Genomic DNA, 17,269 nt, shown 5'->3' with positions numbered 1-17,269 from the left:
CAAAGAGTTGTGGAAGTGGAATTTGAACATACAGATCTTAATCTCTAGGAATAGAGCAAGAGTGAGGCTGACACTAACTCTAATAACACGAGACTTGAAGGCCTAGGCGAGTAGAAAGCAAATGGGAACGCACTGTAAGAGATACTGTTTTGACCTTGTGTTAGATAAGAATGGAATGTAGACTGTGGCAGAAATTAATGAGAAAAGTGAGATATCAGGAAGAAAAATGCATAACAAAATACAGCTGTTGCTCATTATTGTATGTAATGAAAGGTATAAAAGCTCGCCTAATTGTTTACCTAACGGAGACCTGCCCGTGGGTACTCTCCCGTACATATTGCAATTGCTTGAAATAAACCTGCCTCTGGCTTTTTGCTCCAAACTCAGAATAAGGACTCGTTTTTCTCCCACAATTTGGTGCCATGACTCGGAGGGCAAACGCCCAGCTGGGACAGCGACCAATTACTCAAACTGTTCCCCTGCGAACCCCATGGCACCATAATAGTGGTAAGAGACCTTTTGAAATCTCTATTGGGATGTCGCAGGAGACTGCTCGTGGGGCCGTCTGTCCCTTTGGGGCTCACGACATCCAAACTTATTGTTTTGCAACAAGACCAGATGCAGCGCGGTTCTGAGGAATTTGTTGCCGGCCTCAAGTAAGATTAGTCATTGTGGTTCTGAGGAATAATTTTTTGCCGCCCTCAAGTAGGTTAGTTATTGTAGTTCTGAGGTCCTCAATAAGGTTAATGCACCAGTGCTGAGGGGTTTTTACCACCTCAAAATAAGGGAAAGGTTGTATTGAGTCCGGACATAATGAAATAAGGTTATTGTTAAATGAGATGCATCAAGATATGGGGAATGAATGTGTGTGTGTGTGTGTGAATGAATGAAGGGGGGGTATGAGCCACTGACCAGGTCTAAGACTAAGCTGGGCTCCCACATACCGAATCCTGCCGGGTCTGTGGGGAGGATGCATGTGGGATTGGATAATTCCCTGTGCTATTTGGGAAATTAAACCACCTGGTATGCCTAACCGATTTATAGTCAGTGCTCCTGGAATAACACCCGACATTTGGATAGGGATAGGGAGTCAATGGACACTCTGGCCGTTAGAACCCCACAGCTTCAGTGCGTACATAAACTGAAGCCTGGGGAAGTTGTCACTGTTCATGACAATGTTTGTTGGAAGGGTATGGGACAAGGAACTACCCTGACAGGACACCTGCTTTTCCAAGCTAATGATAGCTGTGTGCATGTTAAGGCCACCACTTTGCAGGACATACATTTTAATCTTACCACTGCTGCAGGCAATTATATTATTTATTGGCCTATGGATAGAATTTTACAATCAGTTTAAGTTTCAGATACCCTTTAATTGGACTGTCTTAGCACCTGATCAGTTCCAAAATTTGCTTTCACTCCTACCAGAAGTCCAGAAAATTTCTGAATTACAAGGGAAAATTCATATGCTCCAAAACATATATCAAATTTAAAAGTATGCTTTCCGTACAGCCTATAGAGTGTCTATTTATGTACTAAGTATGATGTATTGTGTTTTGTGACTAAGGTTATATAACAACCCCATCATATTATTATAATAGGAATGTTAATGTTTTCAGTGTTGTTGTTTAGTTTAGGATTATGTTACTGTTGTTGTAAAGGACGTAATAATACTAGCACCTTCCATGTTCATACTAACCATGCATTGTCGTTGCATCCAACCAAAACTCATAAGACTGAACCATTTGATCTGGAATCAGAAATACAAGGTTTGATGAAAATGGAGGTTTAAGACTGATAGTTGTGCTGAAAGCACAAAAGGGTTGTGTAGAAGTGGAGAAAGGGATAAAGGGAATTTGAACATACAGATCTTAGTCTCTAGGAATAGAGCAAGAGTCAGGCTAACAAAGTCACGCTGACACTGACTCTAATAACGCGAGACTTGAAGGCCTAGGCGAGTAGAAAGCAAATGGGAACACACTGTAAGAGATACTGTTTTGACCTTGTGTTAGATAAGAATGGAATGTAGACTGTGGCAGAAATTAATGAGAAAAGTGAGATATCAGGAAGAAAAATGTATAACAAAATACAGCTGTTGCTCATTATTGTATGTAATGAAAGGTATAAAAGCTCGCCTAATTGTTTACCTAACGGAGACCTGCCCGTGGGTACTCTCCCGTACATATTGCAATTGCTTGAAATAAACCTGCCTCTGGCTTGTTGCTCCAAACTCAGAGTGAGGATTTGTTTTTCTCCCACAAAGTTAAAAAGGGACCTCAAACAACTGGGTGGCTGGGCAACAAAATGGCAGATGAAATTCAATGTTGATAAATGCAAAGTAATGCACATTAGAGAACATAATCTGAATTATACATATAAAATGATAGAGTCTAAAGAAAGGGATAGATAATATGAAAGAAAATATTATATTGCGTCTATATAAATCCATGGTACGCCCACATCTTAAACACTGAGTGTAGATGTGATCGTCCCATCTCAAAAAAGATATATTGGAATTGGAAAAGGTTCAGAAAAGGGCAACAAAAATGATTAGGAGTATGGAACAGTTTCTATATGCAGGGAGATTAATAAGACTGGTCCTTTTCAGCTTGGAAAAGAGACAATTGAGGGGGGATATGATAGAGGTCTATAAAATCATGATTGGTGTGGAGAAAGTAAATAAGGAAGTGTTATTTACTCCTTCTCATAACACAAGAACTAAGGGTCATTGAATGAAATTACTAGGCAGCAGGTTTAAAACAAACAAAAGGAAGTATTTCTTCACACAATGCAGAGTCAAACTATGGAACTCTTTGCCAGAGGATGTTGTGAAGACCAAAACTATAACAGGGTTCAAAAAAGAACTAGATAAATTCATGGAGGATAGGTCCATCAATGGCTATTAGCCAGGATGGACAGGGATGGTGTCCTTCTGGCCTCTGTTTGCCAGAAGCTGGGAATGGGTGACAGAGGATGGATCATTTGATGATTACCTGTTCTGTTCATTCCCTCTGAAGCACCTGGCATTGGCCAGTATTAGAAGACAGGATAGTGGGCTAGATGGACCTTTTGTTAGCTCCAGTATGGCTGTTCTTATGTACCAACTGGAAAAGTGTGAAAAATGTATTTTTTCCCAAACCTAATCATAAGTATTTTTAAAAGATGTTTTCACCATGTATCATTTGGAAAAAAGTAAAGACGTAATACAAAGAATAATTCTCTACCTACGTTCTTATCCTTTTTTCCTTTTCTCCTTTTGAAAGACTATAAAAGGGAGAAAGAGCAGGAAAATAAAATTTAAAAAAAACTGAAAAAGGAAAATGTTTTGTCTTGGTTTCCAAAATCCAAACGGAAATGATATTTTAATTCAAAATGTGGAAATGTGAGACATTATTTAAAATTAATCATTCATTGTTGAGCGCATATTATCTTTCAAGAATGATAAAGCTAAAAATAAAATATCAAATGTTTAGAAACCAAGAAAGATTTAAAGTTGTGCTTTTCAAACAAGGCACCCAAACTACTTGAGTTCTTTCCCAATAGAAATGGCAGCCCTACATCCTGGAACTGACATGGTTACAACAACATTGCCTACAGCCACACATCCTTCTTTGTAGCATGTAACACATGTGCATCACAGAAAATTGGCTTTGCTACTTGTTTCATATATTATTGTCTCTGATACTGAGCATACTGCTGTGACCGGGTGCCTGGATGGGCCACACTGAGAATGCTATATTCAGGGCAGACAATCCCCAAAATTGGTTCTGATGCTCATTAAAAAAATAATGTGTGAATTAAATTTGTGATTGAACTCCTTGCGGGAGAATTATATGTCTCCTGCTCTATGGTTTTACCTGCATTCTGCCATATATTTCGTGTTATGGCAGTCCTGGATGACGACACAGCACATATTGTTCGGTTTAAGAACACTTTCACTGCAGATCTGACAAAACGTAAAGAAGGTACCAATGTGAGATTTCTAAAAATAGCTATGGGACTCAACCCAAGGTTTAAGAATCTGAAGTGCCTTCCAAAATGACAGAGGGATGAGGTGTGGAATATGCTGTCAGACGTCTTAAAAGAGCAACACTCCAATGCAGAGACTACGGAACCCAAACCACCAAAAAAGAAAATCAGCCTTCTGCTGGTGGCATCTGACTCAAATGATGAAAATTAATGTGCATCAACCCACACTGCTTTGGCTCATTATCGAGCAGAACCCGTCATCAGCATGGAAGCGTGTCCTCTGGAATGGTGGTCGAAGTATGAAGGGGCATACAAATATTCAGCACATCTGGCACGTAAATACCTTGGAATGCCAGCTACAAAAGTGCCATGTGAATACCTGTTCTCACTTTCAGGTGATATTGTAAATAAGAAGCGGGCAAAACATTATCTCCCGTAAATGTAAACAAACTTGTTTGTCTTAGCAATCGGCTGAACAAGAAGTAGAACTGAGTGGACCTGTGGGCTTTAAAGTTTTACATTGTTTTATTCTTGAGTGTAGTTATGTAAAAATAATAATTCTACATTTGTAAGTTGCACTGTCACAATAGAGATTGCACTACAGTACTTGTATGAGGTGAATTGAAAAATACTATTTCTTTTGTTTACCTTTTTTACAGTGCAAATATTTATAATAGAAAATAATAAAGTGAGCACTGTAGACTTTGTGTTCTGTGTTATAATTGAAATCAATATATTAGAAAATATAGAAAACATCAAAAAATATTTAAATAAATAGTATTCTATTATGGTTTAACAGTGCGATTAAAACTGTGATTAATCACGATTATTTTTTTTAACTTTGTGATTAATTGCGAGTAATTTTTTTAATCAGTTGACAGCCCTAGTACGTACACACACACACACACACACACACACACACACACACACACTTCTTTTGAAAATTTTCGAGGACAATACCATTTTCTGACTAGCTTTCAGGGAAATTTTCTCTTTAAGTCTTCACCAGTGTCAGCAGAAAAATGCCACCACTCCACTGACTTCTTCTGTTACTCCTCCATCGTCCAGGATTCCTGACCTTAGTGATATGAAGTTTTCACTGCAGAACTGGAAAGATTCCATGTGGTTTCATTTCCATGAATCCGAATGCCAAGCAGAGATTAATTGGTAGAGTGAGACTCTACCTGTATGGATTTACTTGGAGGGGAGAACGAGACTCAGGTGGTGGGATTGTTAGGGCTTTCCCTCACCTCCTCACTTGGTTCTTGTCATGCAGACAGAAAGCAGAAGACCGGAATCTGAAGTGCAGGCAATGTGATGTTTATTTGGGTTAATCAAGTAAGCATATCCATAGCTCTGTATGCCACAGAGCTTTTTCCTGTCCCCCTCCACTTTCTTAGCAGGCATAATTATACCTTTAGTGCATGTCCCTGGTCCTATCCCTTACCATTTATGGTCATGTTCCATTTTGGAGGGTTGTGAGCCTTGAGGGTTTGATACCAAATCTTTTATACCCCATGGGAGGGGTAGGGAATAAGGTTATGTACCGGCCAGGGTCACCTTTTCTCTGGCTTCTTAGTGTTTCTTATGCCTCCCTTCCCCGCCAGCCCTCCTTGCCCCTCCTGATTGGTTGGTTGACCTTGCCTTGAGATAGGAGTCGAGGCAGTCTTCAAATGTACACTTATATATTAAACTCCCACCATACCCAGCAACACTTTAACTCTCTTCCTTATCTTTTCCCATTATACTGACAAATCCATCTGGTTGGGCAGAAGCAACACACAGCATCTTTGTTTTTTGTTCACACATGTTAGTAAGAATATAAGAATATCAAATGAGCCAACAAAATCCAAAATTCTATCTCAGACAAATATACAGGCCCGAATGTTATATTACCATCACTAACAGTGATTATGGAGGAGAGGGAGAACATAGTGAGAATGTAAGGGTTACAATGAATTCAGCATGCTGATGATAACTTGTTTTGTCACCCGCTCATGTGATCATTGACAGTTCAGTGGTGCTAATGGTCCAGTGCTTGCAGCAGGTCAGGATATACACAATAAAGGGGCGTTTGAGGTTCATTTCAGCAAATAGAGAAATTATTTTGGTAAATTGGTGGAAACAACCAGGGGAATTATTAAGCCTTATGTCAGGATCCAATCAGACTCATGCTCCTGTGTCGATAAGCACAGTCCCACTTGCCTGCAAATTAATTTCAGATCCATCAATAAAGCAAAAAGGAATATAAAGTGACCGTTTCCAACCCATGTGTCCTTATGTCCTTTTCATAAGGCATTCCCTATGGTGCAGCAGCATCCACACTATTCCCCAAATGAATGTGCCCTTGAGAAACAACTGAACCGCGAGCACGGCACTCACAATGTGGGAAGAACCTTCTTCTGCACCAGGATGAATTCTACTCTAAATTGTAGCCATGTTCCCAGCTGGGTTCTGAAAGTGGGTGCCCTTGAAACCCTGTTGCTGGACATAACCCCTGCAAATTAATCTCTGCTTCGCGTTCAGATCCAAGGAAATGATGTAACCAAGAATAAGAGATCAGGTATATTTAGAATACTTAGGTGACATATCAAGTATTAATTAATGTTGCAACACAGGGCCTATGGGCCTCAGACCTGTAAGATATTTAGCTTAGCCAAACAAAGCCTCTGGCCTAAAAATAGACTGAATAGTTAGTTGATGAATAAAAACTGTCACATGATAAAACAGTCAAAGGAATAGTTGTGTTATCTGCTGATATTTAAGAAATATATGTTGCAATGTACAAGTTAAAACTGGTTAGAGTATTTGCAGACACCAGGGTGTCAGCAGTGTGCTAATCACTAGTTGTTATGGTGGCTCAGTAACATAAATGCTAATCAGTATAAGGGGACCTAACAAGTTAGCCTATGAGAAATGGGGAACCCCAAAAGTAATAGGGTGTGGAAGTTCAAATAAGGAAAAAATTATCTGAACCCCAGTGGATATGAGCGGATCATCAGCATCATGTTCCTATTACGCCTCTGGCATTTAGGGCAGTGAGGAAACTCCTCCACTCCTATCTGTTTCTGGGAAGTTTTTCAATGGTTCCCCAGCTGTGCCCCAGGTTTTTCAGCTCAGCTTCCACAGCTCTTCACCATGTTGTTTTCAGGTGGCCTTGTTTTTGCTTGCTTCAGGCGTCCATCTTATTGCTACTCTGGTGATAGAATCAGTTTCCACCCAAAGCACATGACCAATCCATCTCCAACGCCTCCTGGCAATGTTGGTGCTCAGATCCTTTTGGCTGCACTGTGTCAATAGACCTTGGTTTGAGATTGTTCTGTGCCAAAAGATACGGAGGATTTTTCTGAGCCAGGTTGTATGGAATGAAGACAGTTTGACATGTCATACTTTCTCATTCCCCAGCATTATGCACTATAAAGTAGTGTTGAAAGTACGCAGCTCTGATAAATCTTGAGTTTCGTTTTGGTGTTGTTTTTTCTTGTATATGGTGTTGGGTATGTGATAGGAGAGTGACATCATCTGCGAAGTCCAGTCTTCAAAGGATGAGAAGAGTGTTCATTTAATGCCTCTTGCCATGTCTTCTGTTGTATGCCGCATTACCCAGTCGATCGCAATGTTGAAGAGGATTGCAGACATGACACACCCCTGACGTATTCCTGTTTTGACTTCAAACCTGAGCTCACTGTGATCAACACTTTGTGTAAAGTTGAAATAGAAGCTTCTGATGACATTGATTATATGGAAAGGAATTCCATATGCCCGCAGAATGCGCCATAGGCTGGTCCTGTGAATGCTATAAAAGCCTTCTCAAAGTCTATGAAATGTATGTAGAGTTGCCGTTGCCATTCTAAGCACTGTTCTTTTATGTTTTGTAGAGTGAAGATCTGGTCTGTGCATCCAGGCCCTTTCCAAAAACCAGCTTACTCTTTTCTGAGAATTCTATCAACCGCCTCTGATACATGCTGGACCATAATCTTACACAATAATTTGCTTGGCACAGATAAGCGTGTGATACCATGCCAGTTATTACAATCACTGAGAGTTCCTTTCTTTGGTATCTTCACTATAACCCCATCTGGAACTTTTTGCCTTTCCCAGACTGATGTAAATAGAGGGGCCAGGATAGATGCTGCTAATTTAGGATTTACCTTGAACAATTCAGCATTCAAGTTATCCTTGCCAGGAGCTTTCCCATTTTTTAAGGATTTGATAGCTTGAATGATCTCTTCCTTAGTTGGGGTGTCTGTGTTGATATCAAGATCTTCTTCTGCCTCCTGGATGTTTGCTTCCTCTTTAGGTGGCTCCTTGTTCAGCAATTCTTTGAAATGCTCTGTCCAGCGCATTTCTTGTTCTTCTTTGGTTGTTAGTAGGTGTCCTTGTTTGTTTCTGATGAGAGTGTTCGTTGGTGTTTACCGTTTACCACTGATAAGCCATGCCATTCTGTAGACAGTTCCTTGTTCAACACAAGCAGCTGCATCCTCTGCTTGCGTTACCAGATTACCAATATAATGCCGTTTGTCCGCTCTCACAAGGCGTTTGACCTCCCAGTGTGCCTTGCTATACTGCTCATAGTATTTGTCCTTTAGCTTCTGGGATTTTGTGTCTAAAACGTTTTTCTTCAGGGCTCGTCTGGTTTCTGTGGCGTTCCATGTGCTGGGTGTAATCCACTCCTTCCTTCTCTTTTGCCTGTAGCCTAGACAGGCTTTACTGCTCAGTTTATAAATTGATGTTACTTTGTCCCACTTCTTGTTGATCTCCTTATCTGCATTCCCCTCCTCTTCATCAAGGTCTGCAAGTGCTTGAAACCTGTTCTTTAACTGCAGAATGAAGGCTTTCTGTATTTCAATGGTCTTTAGCTTGTCAATATCATAACATCTATGTCCCTTGTTTGGTGGACCCACACTTCTCAGTTTTAGCTTGATGGAGGCTGTCACAAGGTGATGGTCCCTGCCAACATCTGCACCCTTTCACATCTGTCATTGAGCATCACCATTTGACATTGATCATGATATGGTCAATCTGGTTCTTATCTCTGCTATTTGGAGAACACTGTGTCAGCTTGTGAATTTCATGATGTTCAAATAGGGTTCCGCTGATGACTAGGTCATTCATATTACAGAAATCAACAAGCCTTTCTCTGTTTTCATTCATGGTGCCACACCCATGTCTTCCCATTGGTCTGTCATTATTTGTGTTATCCTTACCGACCTTGGCATTCAGGTATCCCATGACAATAGTTAGGTTGTGGCATGGTACTCTCTCTAACTCTGCCTGTAGTATAAGGTAGAATTTGTCCTTTACTTCTTCATCACTGTCATTTGTCGGAGCATAGCACTGAATCAGAGTGATATTATTATGTTTCCCTTTCAGTCTAGCTCTCATAAGTCTGTTGCTGATGGATTTCTATTCAAGCAGGGAATGCTCCACTCCCTTCTTCAAAAAGATGGCAACAGCCTCATGGTGTTGTCCATCATCCTGTCCAGAAAACAGCAAAGTTTCTCCTGAGGCTGTTGTTAATCTTCCTGATCCCGTCCATCTGCTCTCGCTGACACCCAGGATGTGTAAACTCTAGCATCTCATCTCTGCTGTGATCTGAGCTAGCTTCCCTGTTTCGTACATTGTCTGTACTTTCCAAAAACCAAGTTTGGTTTTTGGCTTGGTGTTGAGCACTTCAGTCTTCATGCCAGTAGCTTCCTTTCAGCTTTCACCACTGGCAGTCATATGGGTCATTGACTCCTGAAGGCCATCACACACAGTAATGGCCGATTTCTCCACCATTGTTTCTGTAACATAAGCATAACATAAAATCTGTATCCCAGCCTGCATGCCCTCAGTGGTACCAGGAGGACACCCACTGGCGAGGACGATGACAATGAAGATGATGATGATGATGATAAGGAAGATAAGGACTGAGACTCTGGGGTTCCACAGAATAAGATGTGAATGATGCCAATTGTGATGCTGTATGATTAGGGCCCTACCAAATTCAAGTTCCATTTTGGTAAATTTCACAGTCATAGCATTTAAAAAATCTTAAATTTCACAGTTTCAGATATTTAAATCTTAAATTTCACAGTGTTATAACCAAGGGGGTCCCAAACCAAAAGAGGGTAGTGTGGGGGGTCGCAAGGCTAATGTAAGGGGGTCACAGTATTTCCACCCTTACTTCTGCACCGACTTCAGAGCTGGATGGCTGGAGAATGACGGCTGGTGGCCAGATGCCCACCTCTGAAGGCAGCACCACCGCCAGCAGCAGAGGAGAAGGAAGGGTAGCAATACCATACCATGCCACCCTTACTTCTGTGCTGCTGCTGGTGGCAGCACTGCCTTCAGAGACGGGTGCCCGACCAGCGCCACCACTTTCCAGCCATCCAGCTGTGAAGGCAGAGTGGAGAGTGGCGGCTGCTGGCTGGGTGCCCAGCTCTGAGGGCTACGCTGCCACCAGCAGCAGCAGAGAAGGAAGAGTGGCATGGTATGGTATTGCTACCCTTCCTTCTCTGCTGTTGCTGGCAGCGGTGCTGCCTTAAGAAGTGGGCACCCAGCTAGCAGGTGCTGCTCTCTGGTTGCCCAGCTCTGAAGGCAATGCAGAAATAAAGGTAGCAGTACTGCAATCCCCTTACAATAGCCAGATTTCATGGGTGGAGGGTGCAGATTTCACGGTCTGACACAAGTTTTTCATAGCCATGAATTTGGTGGGGCCCTATGTATGATTGAAGATGACTATATAATTGTTGCAATTTTATAACAATGGTAGCAACAAATCATATACTAAACATATCATGTAAGTTGCCAATGGAAAAGTTACAATCTGTCAAGTATGATTATCCTGGTGAAATCCATGTATCATCACTATATCTGAAGTTATGAATATTGGCTATGTATCTGTATCTCAAACATGTGTTGTATGCCTGGGTGACACCCCCAGACAGACTTACTTCTAGGCTAGACAGTTATGTGTTGATGGCCCATTACAGACACTCCACTATCACAAAGCTCCATTGAAGAAACTCATCCTACCCAGTAAGCCTTTCCCGTGGATGCCTCAGAAGGAATATGGGCAATGGCTGCCCCTGTGAGTGAGCAAAGCATGTAAGGACATGTGGTAAGGACATGTGACCTTGGACTCTATCTTGAGTCAGTAACTTTGCATACACAGGGGCTACAGGCTTTGTTTGGAACAATAACTTTCCATGCACATGGCAGAGGATATAAAAGACACCAGAGACATCTCCACGTTACCTCGTTCCTGGTCCAATTCTCTGGACTGTGGATTTACAACAAAAAGGAGTATTTTGAACTGTGAACTGAGGACCTTCCAATCTTCTGTCACCAGAGAGACTTTTGTAAGCCAACAGTCTATTCCATCACTGCTATGATCCTGATCTATGAACACTGACAGTCACTTGAATGTTAATTATTCTTTAATCATTCAGTAACTCCCTTATTTTATTAAGAAATCTTTAGTTAGTTTACTAAGGATTGGCTGATAGTGACAGTGTGATTGATATATATATAGACCTGGAAGTAAGTCTCCGATCCTTTGGAATTGGTAGAACCTCAGATATGGTGAAATGGTTTTACAGGAACCTATGTCCATATTTGACCAATTTGTCTGTATGGGAACCAAGGACTGGAATGCTTAAAGGGGACTGTGTTTTGCTTCTGGTTAACCAGTGTGGTGTTACAGGAGCCCTTTTGGTTTGGTGAATCAAATTATAGCATAAAGCACCAGTTTTGGGGGGTTGTCTGCCCTGTTTCTTCCAGTCTGCCCTAAGTGTGGCATTTTCAGTGTGGTCCATCCCAGGCACCCGGTCACACCAGTCTTAGGGCTAAACATTTAGCCCTATCTCTCTATCTGCTGTTGTATTTCAGTATTTGTGGAATTATCTCTGTAGTGGTTTTGTTAACCACTTACCACAAGGGACTTGTGATAAATTGCAATTGTTTCTCATGTGCTTCTTGGGTGTCTCATTCTGATTATACTGGTAATAACCTTTATGATGCTGTAAATGCTCAGTAGACCTAACCCTTATTGACCACTGTGGTCCAAGAAATTAACTAATACAGCAATCCATTGAGATGATGAATCTACAGGGAATATTTTCAGTTCTGCAGTGAAACTGTAAAACTAGCAACCGACAACTCCTACCTCCAGCCCACCCATCCCTGTGCCAGTCTTCACATATAACATTCAAAAATATGTAAGCAAATATAGATAATTGCAGAGTATTAATAATGTATTAATTTGTCAGGAGAATCAATGTCTTTAAGGCCCCTTCCCTAACTATTGCACTCAGTGGGCGTGATTTTAACAAATACAATTTTTGAACAATCTCTAACTTTCATAGCCTTCCCCTGCTCAATTTGAGTTCTAAGCTAATATTTTGATCGTGAAGCAGATTCTTTCTGGCAGTCCAGCCGTGCAAAATGACTGTAAATTCAGAACATCAGGCCATAGGATCAACCCCTGAACAGGGAAACCCTATGATAGTTCAGAGCCACTCCAGCAGCCTCCATAGTACCTGTCTTCCTCATACCGGTATAGGCAGCATTGCTGGGCAAAAACAAGGTCACCTCTATATCCCAGTGATCTCTGATTTCAACTGTTGGCAGCCGGTATAAAGTAGAGCAGCTCTGAGCCATCTCTAATTTATACCTGTGACTGGCCTGGAAGACAGAGGTCTTCCAGTGATTTTCTAGGCCCCTGGAAGTTAGCCACTGTTACTCAGCATTGCAACACCTAAGTCCCTTTGTAGATCCCACCCTTGGTGTTAACCCCACTTATTCCATGAAAGGATTAATTGGGGCCTGAGAGGCCAATTAACCACCCTGCTGGAAGGTGGGCCAGGCCTAATTTGAAATAAAACACAGGTGGGGGAGAGCAGGGTTGTTGCCACAAAGAGCTGTGTGAGCTCAGTTGGAGGAACGAGACCCACAAGAGAGGAGGAGGGGAGCACCGTCTCTCCGCGGAGCAGCCTGAAAGTAGGGAGAGATGACCAGGCAGGATTGTCCCAGGGGACCAGGAAGCCTGACTGAGACAGGAACTCTGCCGAGCTACAGAGTGCTGCCTGAACCCCCGAGTGAGGGGAAGAGCATGCCAGCCCCTGGACAGTGGGGCTGTGGGAGTCAAAGGAGTCTGGGATGAGGTGTGGGGAAGGTTTGGGGTTTGAATGCGTTACTTTAGGACTTGGGGACAGGATGCTTGGCTCCAGAAGGGCAGGACTCTATAAAGCTGTCCAGCTTGAGGGCCAGGTCCCTTCTACAGCTGGCAAAGGCCAAAAGAAAGTGGAGGAAACTGAGGCAAAAGGTGCAGCCATGCTACAGCCAGCCAAGATGGGGTATGTTGGGGCAGCAACTTTGCCACAAGCGCATACAGCGAAAGGCTATGAAGAAGGCAGTAAAGCTCCAAAACCCTGGGCGGTGGGTATCAAAGGCTGGAGAAGGCTGAGGCTCCCCAAACAGCCAGGGGTGGCCCTGCTCCCACTTTGCCCCCATGCACCCTCCTGCTTCCTGCTCTGCGGCTCTTCCTCCCCCATGCCAGGGGCGTGGCCTGGGCTGGTGCTGGGGCCACGGCCCGTGCCACCCACCCGCCTGGCCTTCTGGGGCTGGGGGGCTGAAGGTGCTGGGGTCAGGCTGCCGCCCACCCCAAGCTCCAAGCCTGGGGCCATGCTGTCCACCCGTCTGGTGCTCCAGGACTGGGGCCACGCCGCCAGCCTGCCCGGTGCTCCACGTCTGGGGGCACTGGCTGGGGCCATGCCTGGGGTGAGGGACTAGTGGCCACAGTGGGGGGCTCTGGGCTCCAGCGGGGAGTGGAAGGGGAGGGGGATGAGCCTTGGGCAGATGGGGTGGGGCTGGGGGCTAGCCTCCCCAAACACACATTTCACATGCCACCCATGACCAAAATCATGACTTATTTAAGCAGATAGGGTTTGGAGGACAGAGAGATTACAGGGGGCAAGAGGAGTTGGATGGAAACATGGGTGCTTTCCAGGGAAAAATGGGGAGCTACTTAATTCAGAGGTGTCTGGCATAAGATTGAGCCTCCCATTACCCACCCCTCCTTTGTTTCTGAGTCCCACATGCCTGGAATCATAGAATCATAGAATCATAGAATATCAGAGTTGGAAGGGACCTCAAGAGGTCATCTAGTCCAACCCCCTGCTCAAAGCAGGACCAATTCCCAGCTAAATCATCCCAGCCAGGGCTTTGTCAAGCCGGGCCTTAAAAACCTCCAAGGAAGGAGACTCCACCACCTCCCTAGGTAACGCATTCCAGTGTTTCACCACCCTCCTAGTGAAATAGTTTTTCCTGATATCCAACCTGGACCTTCCCCACTGCAACTTGAGACCATTGCTCCTTGTTCTGTCATCTGCCACCACTGAGAACAGCCGAGCTCCATCCTCTTTGGAACCCCCCTTCAGGTAGTTGAAGGCTGCTATCAAATCCCCCCTCATTCTTCTCTTCTGGAGACTAAACAATCCCAGTTCCCTCAGCCTCTCCTCATAAGTCATGTGCTCCAAACCCCTAATCATTTTTGTTGCCCTCCGCTGGACTCTTTCCAATTTTTCCACATCCTTCTTGTAGTGTGGGGACCAAAACTGGACACAGTATTCCAGATGAGGCCTCACCAATGTCGAATAAAGGGGAACGAGCACGTTCCTCGATCTGAAAACACTGGCTTACCCAGAGTAAGCCAGAGGCAATGCTGATCAGCTCCTAGGATGTGGTCCTGTGATTCCTTGTGACAGTCAGTTCTCCCAGTTTCATTCGATACAGAACAAACAGGTTCCCCTAGGATATTTATCAGCCAGCCTAGTTCTGTGTTCAAAAGGACACAGCTCACTTGATGACTTGGGCTGCCAGTTTGAACATGGACAGGTTCTGTGAGTGAAATTTCTTCTTTTGAAACTTTTGTGGAAGAATGGGGTACTTTGCCTTTTTGGGCACATCTTACTTTGTCAATTGCTTAATATTTCACTAGTTTCTTGTTTCATAACTTTTTCCTCTCTCTCTTTTTCTCATTATTGTATTTCTGTTTTCTCTCTCTCTCTCTCTCTCTCTCTCTCTCTCTCTCTCAGTTGATTTTCTCCCAGAAACCATTACTCCTTGTTAAGTGTGGCAATGTGAATTTGGGGAAAACAGCACCAATGGTGTATTTTTGGTTGCACTGTGCCACAAAGTTACACAGAAAGACCAATTTTATCATGGGTATAATAATCCTGCTCTGACCAAAGCTTTAACATGGCTCTTGGACTCAGTTGAAATGTTAAGAGTGGACTGTATTTTCACCATATCAACAGACATCAATGTTCTAAATCAGTCCTATAATAAGGAATAGGGAAGCCCTGTAGGTTTTAAATACATTTACTCAAAACCAAGGTCCTGATCCTGCAAAACTCCTGCAAAGTGTTCTTAGAAAGAGCTCCTTTGAGTCACCATTGAGGGGTGCATTTCTGGCAAGCTAAGTTAATGTTAGAGCTGTTCAAAATGTATAGTTTGAAAAAAATGGGCACAAAATTGAATTGATTATTAACAAATATGTATGTTGAACAAATCATTTGTAATGAAAAATTCAATATTATCAGTTGGTTGGTTGGTTTGTTTTTCCTTCAAAAACGGAAACACTTTGGAAACAGCTTGGGAAAAAAAAATTGTCAAAAAAAAAAAAAATTCCATGAGACTTTAAAAGAAAATTGTACACTTCTTTTGAAATATTTTCAAGGAAAACATCACTTTCTTATTAGTTCTGGCTCATTTTACTTCTGGATTAGGGAAAAATATCGTAAAAAGATAAAGATAATGCTATCACACAACTGACTTCTTCCATAGTAGTACATTCCCTCTCTGTTAATATAGCTAAACTCCAGAATCTGAGGTTATTAACCTCTTCCTAGACCTCAGGAATATCGCATCCGTGATGTTACTGAGCTCCATGAAAGAATGAGTTTCTTTCTCCATTTGTGTCATCTGTTTTCTTTGTATATCTGTCTCTAGTACTTCTTCAGTGCTTACTCCTTGTGGTAGCACCAAGCTGGGAGAGTCTCTCTAGCAAACTGAAGGAGTGGGAAAAATGCTTTACTGACCCCAACTATGAAGAACTGGTGGCTATTGCCAAAAATGGGTTGGAAAAAGGGTGTCGTTCAAAGAAGGTGGTGATCGTAGGGGCAGGAATAAGTGGACTCACTGCTGCCAAACTGCTGCAAGATGCTGGCTGCCAGGTAATTATAATGATCGAGAGGAGCCAGAGACAGGCCAGGGAATCAGTGCTTCTCTGAAATGATCTGATTGTTTTTACAGAGAAAACAATGCTGAAGAAAAAAACAAGGTGAATTTCAGTGAGCTGGGTGCTCTATGCACGCAAGCAGTATATTACTCTCTTTTCCAGACACAAAGTTCATTGAGTTAAAGTTAAGGGGCTAGGTTCACAAAAGGACTTGGGAGCCTAACTGCAACTTTAGGTGCCTAACTCCCAGAATCAGGCCCCAGTGAGATTTGCAAAACCCCTGCTCAGTTGTCCCTGAACCTTCTAGATGCCTAAACTCACTTGATGCCTACATTTGAGGGCGCCTATATTTTTGTCTGTGAGCATGCGCACTGCAGCCTACCTCTAGGCCCCCGGCCCCCTTGTCCCAGTGGGACGGGGGAAGGTCATCATTCCTCCCCCTAAGGGATCCAATCTGTGCTCAGAGCTCGGGCCACACGGATGAGTTCACACAAAAGAGCCAGAGATGGGAGGAACGGGAGGACTTCCCTCATCACTTCCAGCCCAGTGATTAGGGTATTCATCTGGGAGGTGGGAAACTCTGATTCAATTCTCCCCTGTGCATGGGGGGGAGGAGGGAGAGAAGAGATTTGAACAGGGATCTACCACACAGGGCTGGTTTTAAGGGAAAGGGCACCCTGGGCTAACCTGTATTTTGGCACCCCTGGTTTCCACTGCCTCCCTGGGCACCCCATCCATTCCCCCATTGCCCCTGGCCCCTGCTGCCTCCCCATCCATCCCCCTCTATTGCCCCCAGGTCCTGCTGCCTCCTGCCCCCCCCCCATTGTTCCAAGCTCCTTTCTGTGGCTTCATAACCCAGGCCCACCCCGCTACTTGCCTCTTGACCACAGCGCCCCCATGACCACAGCACCCTGCGAAGTCACCTACATCACCCACCCATAACGCTGGCCCTGATGCCGCCTCTCAAAAGAGTGCCCTGACTACTGGGCAATGGGATAGTCTGATGTAGGTGTCCCTTTCTCTGAGCATGGCGACTGAGTTGGGCCCTGCTGATGAGCTGTGTAGAAGTACACC

The 17,269-nt window shown here is 43.5% G+C and overlaps 1 pseudogene; it reads left to right on the top strand.

The window, feature by feature from the left end:
• Positions 1–3,883: 3,883 nt before the first annotated feature.
• Positions 3,884–17,269, top strand: part of LOC101942534 (L-amino-acid oxidase-like) — a 28,429-nt pseudogene continuing 15,043 nt past the window's right edge.

This window comes from Chrysemys picta, chromosome 12 (assembly GCF_011386835.1).
Source record: "Chrysemys picta bellii isolate R12L10 chromosome 12, ASM1138683v2, whole genome shotgun sequence".
NCBI lineage: Eukaryota > Metazoa > Chordata > Testudines > Emydidae > Chrysemys > Chrysemys picta.
The sequence above is the reverse complement of the archived record's forward strand: the minus strand, read 5'-3'. Positions and strand labels throughout refer to the sequence as shown.